The sequence below is a fragment of the Lycium ferocissimum genome, unplaced genomic scaffold, assembly GCF_029784015.1.
Source record: "Lycium ferocissimum isolate CSIRO_LF1 unplaced genomic scaffold, AGI_CSIRO_Lferr_CH_V1 ctg5331, whole genome shotgun sequence".
Taxonomy (NCBI): domain Eukaryota; kingdom Viridiplantae; phylum Streptophyta; class Magnoliopsida; order Solanales; family Solanaceae; genus Lycium; species Lycium ferocissimum.
The window spans coordinates 1,022-13,191 of record NW_026725947.1 but is presented as its reverse complement, the minus strand read 5'-3'; the positions used below and the strand labels follow the sequence as shown (position 1 = coordinate 13,191).

The 12,170-nt window shown below is 32.5% G+C and overlaps 1 pseudogene; it reads left to right on the top strand.

Moving 5' to 3' along the window:
- The first annotated feature begins 10,627 nt into the window (after positions 1-10,627).
- LOC132044849 (protein MIZU-KUSSEI 1-like) lies at positions 10,628-11,439 on the top strand (annotated as a pseudogene).
- Positions 11,440-12,170: the final 731 nt, after the last annotated feature.

The window sequence follows — 12,170 nt, the reverse complement described above, 5'->3', positions numbered from 1 at the left end:
GGGGTGCTCGGTACCAGTATCGGGTGCTCGGTACCAGTATCGGGGTGCTCGTCACGGCCCCTAGACGGGTCGTGACAGATGATGAGACCAATGATGAAGGGGGTGTGAAGAGGCCCCATATGATTGAAGTTGTTGATGATGAGGACCTGTAGTTTGTTGAACAGGCGATTATTCAGGCAGTTGAGGAACAATCTCTAAAGGAGACATCTATAATCGATACTAATGGAGTGGCATATAAGCCACAAAGTGAGGTTGGGACGAAGATCATTGCCTCGACTTTTGAGGTGGCAGTGCATTAGGATTATATGTCTTCGCCACCTGTGGGCACCACTTCACCAGCCCGTGATACTAGCCCCCTGCCAATAGAGCCCGAGAAGGGCAGTTCAGAGTTACCCGCTCCTATTTTACAGTCCCAGGGCACTGATGCCCACACAAATGCGAGTTAGACTCACGAGAGTGCCTAGTGCACACAGGATGCCCATTAAAATTTTATACTTGTGCTTTTGTTTTATGCATTGAGGTCAATGCATGCTTTTAAAGTTGGTGTGGGATATAATGTATGTTCTTGGAGACTTGACAAGTTAGGTTGTATATATTTGTTTTTGCTTTGTTGTTTTGTGTTAGTTCCCCTTGATTTTTTCTTTGCTTGGTTCTTTTCCATGGGTGTATGTTCAGTCACCATGGCCTAATGATAGAGTAGTTTGACTTGGGTGGTACTTGTATGTAGTTTCTAGCAAGTGTAGGCTTTTTTTCTTTTTTTTCTTTTTTAACACCCCTCAAAAAGTTGTATTTTGGAAAAAGAGAGTAGCCATGCACTTGAATGATCATTATTGTGAAAGCATGCCTCATTTTATTACTCTATGTCTATTTTAGTTTGAATCTTCATTAGAGATGATATCCTTGTATTCAATAGAGAGCTGAAAATATAGTTGTTATTGTAGTTCATGTGCATTGTGTGGTGAGGATTTTATTGCTCTCTTGTGCTTGCTTAATTCATCTAGAACTTTCCCCCTTGGTTTATCGCCGGAATTGTTGGTTTTGTTAGGTTGAGGAGATGATTTTAGGCTTTCTTATAAGAGTAAACCTCTTCATTAAACTTTTTTGGCCCACCCATGAGATGAGAGTACCTAGTTGTCCCCTTTTGAAGCTTTTTTACCTTTTTCTTTGGCTACCATATTACAAATTGATATCCTTTTTAAAACAATATTGTCTTTTGAAGAGAATTCCTCCTTGAAGTTCTTGAAATGTGAAGATTAAGGCTAAATGTCTAAGTTGGGGGTGGAACATGAGATGAAAGAAAAGGAAAGGATTGTGATGTTTTTTTGGCTAATAAAAATATCTCAATAGACAGGTTGCCTATCGAGTGATTTTAATAATGATTTTGATGTGAATAGTGCTATAAAAAAAGAGAAAAGATTAACATGAAATGAAAAAGAAGAGAAAAAAAAAAGACAATGGAAGACAAAAAGAATGGAATAAACTGGGGAAACTAGAATAAAAATGGATGGAAAAAAGAAGTGGAAAGAGAAAGAAAGAAATTCAGCAAAAGAATGAAAATGTGTAGTTCTAAGCTTTTTTATAAGAGCAATGATTTTTTAAACGAGTCATTTTTCTTGGGTAAAAATGTTAGAGGAGGGAAAAGTCACTTGTACCAACCTGAACATCCAACTTGTCCCTAAGCATACATCACAAGCTTGAAAAGCCCTTTGAGACCCAAAACCAAGCATTCCTTAAGTAGTGATGACTTAAAATAAGGGCAAGCCTATAGCATGATACTTATGACACTTGACATTCTTTGTGAGTGTGAGTGATTTTGCATTATATCCCATGTTTTGAATTGTTCACAATGAGTGTGGGACTTTCCTAGTTGTGAGGGCACATGGATTGTATGAACTTGTGAAATCGTGAGCTTCTCGAGCTGTTGTACTTGTGCATATCTAGTCACTAGTATCAAAGTCATCACTTGAGGCTTCATTTTCATGATATGATTGTTCGGTTCTAAGCACTCTCGAATTGTTTTTGAGGAAATTGAGGGGTTATTATTGTTTGAGTCACATGCTTGTAAATTCATAGTTAGAACCAACCATAGTCATTCTTTCTTTGTTGCTAGTCATAGATTTAGTTTCGTTTTAATTGCTTGAGGACAAACAATAGTTTAAGTTGGAGGTGTTGATCTGCCGCGAAATTACGTCACATTCGATACCAATTTCATGGACTTTTCATGTCCTTAATGCATTTGTAGAGTTCTTTTCTTATGTTAGTTTTCTTTTAGCAGGATTTTTACATTGGGACACAAGAAATAGAAAAAAATGGATAAAAGTGGACAAAAGTGTCGAAAAATGAAGAAATGCAGAAAAACTACCCAAACTGCGGAACGCAAAACCAGACTGCAGGGCCCAGAAAGGGTCACTCAACCGCAGAAGCAGACAAAAGAAGACTGGAGGAACCCAAAGTGTGACAACCATATATGGTTAGCATTCCGGTCTGCGACCAACTTCTCAGCTCAAACATTTCTGACTCTGCTGAGCACTGAAGACGTTCTGCGGACAACATACCAGTTCTGTGGTCCAACCCGAAGACCGCAAAATTGGATAGAGTTCCATATCTGAAAAGTGAAGACTCTCTCTACGAACAGTAGCCTCATTTATGGACCGCAGACCTGTTCGGTGGTCCATCATGCGATTGTAGAGTGGGAACATGATGACATTTTTATAATATTTTGTTCTCCAATTTATGAAACCCTATATATACTTAGTCTAGAGCTTAGTCTAGAGCTATGTGTCCCATCAGTCATAGAATATTCCATATTTTAGTGTCTCAAGTCTTGTCAACGATTCTCTCCGTCTTTTGACATTTGTTTTGGCTACAGCCGTTGAAGATTCTCATTGAATTCAAGAAAAAATTATTGTTTGCATTATATCTTTCTTTAATGTTTTGCTTTGTCTCTAATTTATTAGGAGTAGCTAAATATAAAGTTGGGGTTGTAGTTTTTAAATGGGGTTTTGTGAATGGATTAAATCTTTAATTATAAATATGGTGTAGTAGGTGTTGATATTTAATTACCCTTCATATTTATTGTTAAGTGATGGTTGTAAACACCCCTTTTATTGCATATTGACTCTAGTTAAACTTGAAAAAGAAAACTAGAGGCTAGGAAAATGGTAAATTAATTAGGACTTGAGGCTTTAGACCTCATTTAATAAATAACTAAGGATATTAGTGGGTACCTAGAGAATCAACACATTAGGCTTCAAAAAACCTTATTGCGATATCTAGTAGGTGTATCTAGAAGTTCCAACTAGTACATAGTCCCCACTATCCATGTCACACCCCTACACCTAGTATTGTTAAATAACCCATTAAATGACTCCACGACCCTAAATCCCCAATCAATAGTTTCCAATTTATCATTATAGCATTCATTAGCGATCACAATCTAAAAACCAATTCTAGAATTGACATCTTGTTACTAGGCCTGGGCATCGAGCCGAGAGAGCCGAGCCCAATCAAGTTGAGCTAAATCGAGCTTTTTACAATACCTAGCCGAGACGAGCTCGAGCAAAGCTCGATCGAGCTTTTCCAAAGTATAACCGAGCTCGAGCAGAGTCGAGCCCGAGCTGGCTCTTTAATGTTTAGTTTTACATAGTGCTACACCATTAGAAAAATTAAATTTATAATTAATCGTTTGGTTAAAAAAAAAAATAAGATTACTATTTTAAATTGGTAATTGTAGTCAAGTGTGATTGAATTATTTACATTATTAGTCTCAATTAGAACTCAAATTCAAAAAATGCTAACTTAATTTGGAACATTGAATAGAACTTTCAGCAAAAATATATAAAAAATCAAATAAAGAAATAATAAATACAAAAAATTTATGCAATATTAATTTTCTTTAATTTTTTAAATATTTAAATATAAAATATTAATTACATTTCATACCACCCATAAAATAGTCTTAAGTAATAATGTCTATAAAAAGTTTAATTACATCAAATTAATTAAAGAAGTATAAAAAATATAAATTTATTGTAATAAATAATAATTATTAAAATTGACATATTACTAACTTAATTAAGATTAATGGATGAACTTTAGTTTTAATGTAATCATTTCATGACTAAAGCGAGTAAACCAAGCTGAACCGAACCCGAGTTTTACCGAGCCGAGCTTTGACGGAACTTTAACCGAGTCAAGCCTAATCGAGCTAAATTTTGACTGAAATGGAACCGAGCTACATGCGAGCCGAGCCGGCTTGGCTCGGTGCCCAGGCCTACTTGTTACTGTTGGTTACCCTAGATGTAGAGACCCTAGTAAAGTCAATTACACAAATTAATATGGTTGATTTCTCATCGTATTCTTTGTGGGATTCGATCCGAACCTAGTTGGGTTCTATATTTAGCAATGATCGCTTTATACCTATTTAAAAGGTGTAATTTGGCGGTATCAACTATATATAACTGCAATAAATGGTCATCTTTGCAAAATTCACTTACCATTAGTGAAAGTTTATAACTTTATATGATTTGATTGCATGAACTAGCCGTAATTATGATGAAAAGAGAGAAAAGAGGTATTACACATCATAATCAAGTATGTACAATTTTCTTTTGCTTGTCTTATAAATAGTTTAAAATTTTGCAAAGCTAAGTTCTTCACCACGAAGTACGATTACGGTGACTACTTTAATGCTTCTTGAATTTTTTCTTTGACTTCTGCCAAATTTGCTTCCATAATAAATTATGATTTCCCAATTGAAAGAATAATTATGATAATAAAACTAACCTAATAAGACTCAAAGGGACAAATACATCTTGATCTTGGCCCTATCATTTGGGAACCCAAAAAACCAATCTACAATAAGTATCTTTTTTTTTTTCCTTTTATTATCAAGCAATTTTAAATAATGATTACATCTATCATTTTGGCATAAATGTTTAGTACATCATTCTCTTTTTATTTCTCTTGCAACTTATGAAATTTAAACCACAGTCTAAAGGTACTATTTGAGCAAACTGAAAATTTTATGATAAAACGTTAGTTCATGTTCTAAAATTTGTAAGTTGTCGTCTAATATTTTATCAGTAAGGTTGAGTGATACATGAACAGACATACCCGGGTTTAACATTGTGCAAATGAATAATTTCCTAAAGTTATATATGCACAACTATTAAAAATAAGTACAAAATCTAAAAATGTCCTCAAAAGGTACATTTGCATAAGAGAGCAATTATTCTATGGGTTTTTAAAAATCTTGTAGCCCATGAAGTTTTTTGCTTGAATTAAATAAAGGGTGAATGAAGATGTTGAGTCAAAAGACGATGACTAACAGCTTGTTTATGGATGGTTGTTACCTTGTATTGTATGTATAGTGCTGTTAGTTTAAATATAAAATGTTTTTATTGGTTGCTATTTAAATTTTATTGTGTTGTGTTATTAAATTCATCATCACGTAGCGTCGAAAAATCTCATTTTGTGTAACGACCGATTTGGTGTGATCGCGTCGTTACCTTATTTCTTTTTTTCATTTTGTATTTACTTATTATTAATAATCCTATTATATCATTTACCTTACCTCCTTTTTATAGTAGATCTACCCGTACCCTAGTTTTCTTGTAGGTTTCTCCTTTAAATTCTTTGATGTGTGGCATTATGTAACGACAGCAAACGATACAATTTATTCAAGCGTTATATTAAAAAAAAATGTACGATAAAATAGAACACAAAACAACATGTAATAACCATCCAAACAGATTGATGCTTCTGGAAAATGAGATTGAAGACCGATCTCAGAGATCATGAAAGTCAATTGATTAATCTGCCCCTTAAATTGGGTTAAGGCTACCAATCTGATTGGCCATAACACTAAGACAAGGCCTAATTTGGAACCGTCCCAATGTTAAATTTAAAAACTCCGCGTACTTAGTTGACTTAGCTTGTTGCAATAATTTTATAATTTTTTTCTATGTAACCCTATGGTTGAAAGTTGAGCCGTTTGCAGGGTTGAATTTTTTTCTATGCAACCATATTTTTCTAGCTTGATCATCTGCATGCTCGTCATGCATGCATGTCAATGATGTCATCACTTTCTATGTGCGCTCCAGTCGCGGATTTAGGATTTTCACTGATGGGTTCGAAAAATAAAAATGTAGTGACTGGGATTCAAACTTGGAATTTGTCAACTAAAGAGATAAGAATCATCCATTACCATCCATTACTTGACCATTATAATTATTGTTTTGGGGAGAGATGAGTGAGTAATGATCTACTATATACTCAAAGTTGCGAAAGGTCAAAAATTACTACTATATAGAAGCATGGGTTAAAACCCATGCTTCGTCGTCCGTTGGGCATTAAAAAAAAAAAAAAAAAAAAGTGTGGTCCCCATATTAACACCAACCAATATTAAAAAAAAAACACCAACCAATATTAAAAAAAAAAAAGCACCAACCAATATTAAAAAAAAAAAAAAAAGTAAAAAAAGTGGAACCCACCGCTCCAAACTCACGGGAAAAAAAAAGTGGATCCCGTATTAACAAAATCAAGCAATATAAAAAAAAAAAAAGTTGAATCCCATATTAAAAAAACAAACAATGTAAAAAAAAAAGTGTAAACTTTGTATTCGTAGCAAACGCTAATATAATAAAGTTTTAGATACGGAGCACAAACTACAATGTTATATTAATCGTGTTTTGAATATATATAAGTGAATCCCATATTAAAAAAACAAACAATGTAAAAAAAAAAAAGTGTAAACTTTGTATTCGTAGCAAACGCTAATATAATAAAGTTTTAGATACGGAGCACAAACTACAATGTTATATTAATCGTGTTTTGAATATATATATATATATATATATATATATACACATATATATATAAAAGTGTAAACTTTGTATTCGTAGCAAACACTAATATAATAAAGTTTTAGATACGGAACACAAACTACAATGTTATATTAATCGTGTTTTGAATATATATATATATATATATATATATATATATATATATATATATATATATATATATATATTATTATATGCATAAAAATAGTGCAAACTAATAATGTCCATATATATATATATTATTATATGCATAAAAATAGTGCAAACTAATAATGTCCAAAAGGGTGGTCCCCATACTAAACAACACCAAGCAATATAAAAAATAAAAAAATAAAAAAAACGAAGAAACCATATAAACCATGGGTTTAGACCCATGCTTCGTCGTCCGTTGTCCCTTAAAAAAAAAAAAAAAAAAAAAAAAAAGGGGGTGTGGGCCCCATACTAAATAACACCGAGCAATACAAAAAAATAAACAAAAAAAAGGAAGAAAAAAAAGTGGACCCCATATTAACAAAATCAAGCAACATAAAAAAAAAAGTGAACCCCATATTAAAAAAATATAATGTTAACAAAAAAAGTGCAAACTTTGTATTCGAAAGAAACACTAATATAATAAAGTTTTAGATATGGAGCACAAACTACAATGTTATATTAATCGTATTTTGAACATAGCATATATATATATATATATATATATATATATATATATATATATATATATATATATATATATATATATATATATATATATGCATAAAAAATAGTGCAAATTAATAATGTCCAAAAAAAAAGTGCACCCCATATTAAAAAATCAAACAATATTCATATAATTTCCAAAGTATCTCATTAAGTCAATAACGATGGATTCATTATCACGTGCGTATCAATCCATTAGTGGGAGCAAATGAAATTGCTTTTCTTCAAAAGGTTAAGTAGTCAAACCATACAATTTTTTTTTTTTTGCTATTCCGCCATGTTATTTATTTGTTATGTTTACTAAAATAAATATACTTAAAATATTTATATTTTAAAATAAGATAGAATTTGATTACTTTTTTATTTTTATTCTTACTCTAATAAATGTGAAAAGAGATTAATGTCTTAAAAAAAATAATCAAATGGAGATCAAATAATGAATAAGGTAAATGTCAAATTATAATTCTAATCGACGTTTTCTTAAAAAACCATGCAAAAGACAACATGACAAGTAATGAGCTAAACCGAGAATATTTACCAAAAATTAAAAAATAATATTTCTTCGTTTAAATAGAAAATCAATTTCTATTTTGTTTCGTTTTAAACATGTAAAATTAATGTAATGATTTGAATTAGAATTATCCAAATCAAAATTTGATTAAAAATAATAAGTATTTTACACCTTTAAATTAATCGAATTAAAATTGAAAGTATCAACTAATGCTTAAATATTGTTATTGTTTTATCTCAAAGAGAGGAAAATAGTTTCTTTTTAAACAAGTCTTCTCTTTTAAAAACTATTAATAAATTTGCCGATTTTGTATTCGTAGCAAACATTAATATAATAAAGTTTTAGATACGGGGCACAAACTACAATGTTATATTAATCGTGTTTTAAACATAATATATATAATCACTATTCAAACACAACTACATACACATAGATGCAATATAATCTAAAGTGTTGAGCCCGTGCGCAGCACGGGCATAGTCCGTCTAGTGTATATTAAAAGAAACACTTATATATATTAACGATGAAAGAGTTTGATCAGTTTGAATAAATAAATAAGTGCTTTTAAATAGTAGCAAAATATATTTTTTTAGGTTATAAGGAGAAGCTAAAAATAACTTCTTCAAAAAATAAGCATTTTGATTTTTTATTCATATTTTATTATCAAATTACTTAATAGTGACTTCCTTCCTCCGTGTAGTTTTTTGGGTTAATATATGAATCGGTAGGGTCCAGGCATAAACCCCCGTGCCACCTCAAGGAAGATTTAATAATAATAAAAAATTAATAGAGACTTTCGTTTTCATAATTTGTTACTTTAAAGTATTTTCTAAAACTCAAACATAAACCTTTTAATAAAACTATTTCTCAATTATTTAGTAGAAAAATATAAATTACTACTCTTTTAAAATATTTCTTAAAAATACTTTTGATAAGATATACTACCATTTGGATAGTTTGGGTGAGGTGCAAAGTGCAATGATCTAGTCATCTAAGAGTCGATCAAACTGAGAGAGTCCACCAAAAGAACACTCATGGTCTCCTCAAGCAAACCCAGTCGTCCATTCTTCGCCAAGCTCAATCTATTAGAGTCACGCCGGCAAAGGCACAAAGCTTTTGGTAGATTATAATCATCAAAAAGTCTGCACGTGTAATCTTGATTATGCTTTGCAGGACCACTTAATCATCAGCGCCCTCCGTAAAAATTATGATTAAAAATTTATAGTGAAATTACTTATACGAGTATATATATATATATATATATATATATATATATATATATATATATATATATATATATATATATATATATATATATTCTTACGATCAAAACATTTTAATCTGGTATTATATGTAAGTAACTTATCATACTTTCCGGATCATTAATATTTTCTTTTATGAATAATTACTTTTAATAATCATTAAATAATTTAATAATATAAAAATTCTTTTATATTCAAGGCCGGCTGAAGGGCAAGGCAGCTAAAGCCGTTGCCTTAGGCCCCACATATTGGAGGGCCCCCAAAAAATTTATTACTCCATTACTTAATACTTCTTATTAAATATATTTCATAAATTATTATTAGTAAATATATTGTAAGTTTTATATTTCTATTGGAATGTGATTTAATTTGTCAGGTCAATGAACATAAATTTTGAAATAAACATAGACTATGAGGAAAGAAACAATTTGATGACAATATTGATAATGAAAACCATGTATCTTTAAGAATGTTTTAGAATTAATTGTTTTTATCCACAATGTACTAAGTTATTTTTTTACTTAAAAAGATTTTAACTATTGCAAAATGTATGAAATTATTTTGACATTCTACATAGTGGAATATTATTGAGATGATTAGCAGATGAGAATTTGAAAAGCATTTATAATTAACATTGACTTTTGCACATTACCAAAATTTTGGTGAGTATAGTTAATTGATACTTTCGTTGGTGAAAGCTTAGCTAACCAATGAATGATCGGCGACTGCAAATTGGTTCTAATATCCTCGTTATAAAAAGAATAATTAAAATCTTGAGGCCTCTTTTTAAAATTTGGCTTTAGGCCACATATTTTGTTGAGCCGCCCCTGTTTATATTACTAGTGTATAAAGGTCAAACCCATCTTTTTTTGAATGTATGTGTATAAATGAGACGCGTAAATGCATGAGATGCTTAGCTCCACGGGTTCGCTCAAATTATAAAGGTTAAGAGGTTTGTGTCATAGGTAATAAGTTAAAGTTATGCATGTGCCAAGTGAATTATATTCAATATTTAAGTGATCGATATAAAGAAACGGGTGATCATCTCCAAATTTCGAAAGCTACCATTAACCCCATAAAAAAAATGAAGACATGAAATGATGAGCATTATTTAAAGTTTTAAACAGCAAACATTCAAAATTTCCCTTTATATATATTGCCCACCTCCAAACATTATCATCATCAACTTATCGACCTTCCTTCCTTCTTTCTCTGCTTTGATTCTTTCTTAAACAAATATTATTAGCAATCAAACTCCGAAACCCCCTCATTTCTTTGTCTAATTGATCTTTGTTCTTACTTTCTTCTTTACAATGGGACATGAACAAACATTTTCTAGTGCCCTTCCAAGAACAAGCAGCTGCAATAGCTCCAACAAGCTTATCATTCCATCAAATTAACTAAACTCAGCTAATAATTCCATCATTCATCACCCCTTTGAGGATAATTTCTCATACAATTCTTTTATTCATCAAAAAAGCCATGGCGTAGTAAAAGTCAACTTTAATTTTCTCAAGTCTTATAAAAATTATTTCCTTTCCCACTATGCTTCCTACATGCATGTGGCTTAATTTTCCTACACATCTTACACCTTCTTGCCGAAAAGTTACCGCAACTTTGTTCGGTGACCGGAGAGGACACGTCAGCTTCGCCGTTCAGGATAATTCCACGTCATCTGAACCAGTTCTTCTGATTGAATTTTCCATGTCAACATCTACTTTAGTCAAAGACATGTCATCGGGCCTTGTCCGAATCGCGCTCGAATGCGAAAAAGGGCCACGTGGCACCAGGCACGTGAGGCTCTTTCGGGAATCTAGGTGGCCTATGTATTGTAAGTAATGGAAGGAAGTGCGGCTAGGCGCTTTCGCGCGCGTGTACGGATTCCGACCAGCACGTGTTGCGCACCGTACGAAACGTGTCGGTAGGGGCCGGAGTGATTCCAGTGGTGGTTGATGGCCAGAAGCGCGTTGAGTCGGAAGGTGAGTTGATGTATATGAGAGCTAATTTTGAACGAGTTATAGGGAATTGTGACTCGGAAGCTTTTTATATGATGAATCTTGATGGAAATGGAGGACCTGAGCTTAGTATTGTATACGGTAAAAATCGGGTAAAGTTTGTCCGGTGAAACTCGGGATTGGTAAAAGGAAGAGAACGAACGGTAGTGTCTGATCCGAAGAAGCTTTGCATGAATTCGTTGTATCCGGAGATAACTCCTTATCGTGGTTGGTCCGGTGTCCGATCCTTATATAGCCGAGTTGGTTGTAGCCGTTTGCCCGGTTCGAATACAGCGAGATCAGTCGTGGCCGTTAGCCCGGTTTCTTCGTGACCATTCTGGTCGTGGCCGTTGGTCCGGATAATCGGTTATTCGCCCGCCACGTGTGGGAATCGCTACACCGCTTCTGACAGTCGTACGGGTGTCAGATCGTACGACCTAACCTTATCCATATTAGGTTTTCTTTATCCTAAAAGGGGCCCATGATGTATAGGAGGCCCATAGAAGAAAACTATAAATAGGGGTCATTTTCTCATTTTGAGGGTTGGCTTTTCTGATCCAAGAGCTTTGTATTTCAATATATTATAAAATTTCTCTTGCCCAATGTTCTTCAGATTTTAGTCCGGTTACAACTGAAACAGTTCATTAAATCTCTTTATTCAGTATTACATCTAACACATACGGATATATAAAAAACTTGCCTCAAATATATAGATCTAAACATCTTAGCTCAGCCTTTAACGTATCAGCTCACCAATCACTCAAGCCCTTAATAAATTAAATAGATTCGACTTTCTTTTATTCCTCAAAATATAGATTAAAACACCACATATCCTTTGCCTCATTCATAAATTTAACTTATT